Genomic DNA, 1,168 nt, shown 5'->3' with positions numbered 1-1,168 from the left:
GGGGGTTCTTTCTTTGTTGTTTTGTTGTCGTGTTTTTCTACGTTGCATTTTATAATGACACTGTGCAAGAAGTCAACCTGTCTAAGACAGCCACTTTTCCCCTAACAAAGATGGGTGGTGTTTTCAGTTAAGCTCGAATGTATAAAATAATCCTGCAGTTGAAGCTGCTTCAATGGCCACCAGTATAAGACCATCACCTGTATAAGACCATCACCTGTATAAGACAATCACCTGTATAAGACAATCACCTGTATAAGACAATCACCTGTAAACGAACGGCCTCTTCCTATTCCCCCTTTAAATTAAAAGGTGTTTTGTTTTGGTGTGGGTTTCTTTGGTGCGGGGGTGGGGGTGGTTTTGTTTGTTTTGTTTGTTTTTTGTTTGTTTTTTGTTTGTTTTCTGTGTCTATTTCCACATTATTTACACTGCGTAAGATATCAATCTCTTTAAGGCAGCCACATTTCTTCTAAACAATGATGGGCCTGTTTAGATAAGCTGGGACTGTATTTGTGATTTTTGCTGTGTCCTCCCAGGCAGTATCGGCGGTTTGACCGGCCTGCCCCAGGCGATGTCCAGAGGTGACGTCATCAAGTGAGTGAGATTCGGAGGTGTCTATAGTTTACCTAGAACAAGATTCTGAGCTGGCTATAGTTTACTTAGTATGTCATCGCTTGGAGTCATAAGTTTTGGAATATGTTGTCACCGAGAGATGACATCGGTCTTGTACTAGGTAAACTACAGACATTCTATCGTCCCCCGTCTTCGTTTTCGTGTTGCTTTTGTTTTTGTTTGCTTGTTGGGTTTAAATGTTTGTTTGTTGTTTTTTAAATTATATCTTACTCTTATTAAAACTCAAAGATATTGGGTGTATGAAAGCAGAATCTCAAAGGAAAATAAACAATACATTCACAGACAGGAGAAAGAGGTTAAAACGGCAGCGGGCCATGAATGGCTGATGTCTCTATAAATAAATGTTTGATAGTCTCGTCTGATAATACCAGGGGGATGTTGTTTGATGATTTTAAAGAAAATTAAAGCTAGACTTTTTTCAAACATATAACAAAAACAAAACAACAACAACCTCTCTGCTTGTCTCTCCGACCAGGCACCTGATCTGTAGTTGTTGGTTTTTTAAATTGTTTTATTTGTGTGTGTGTGTGTTGGGGGG

Source organism: Aplysia californica, unplaced genomic scaffold (genome assembly GCF_000002075.1).
Source record: "Aplysia californica isolate F4 #8 unplaced genomic scaffold, AplCal3.0 scaffold00254, whole genome shotgun sequence".
Classification (NCBI taxonomy): domain Eukaryota; kingdom Metazoa; phylum Mollusca; class Gastropoda; order Aplysiida; family Aplysiidae; genus Aplysia; species Aplysia californica.
Note: the sequence above shows the minus strand (reverse complement) of the source record.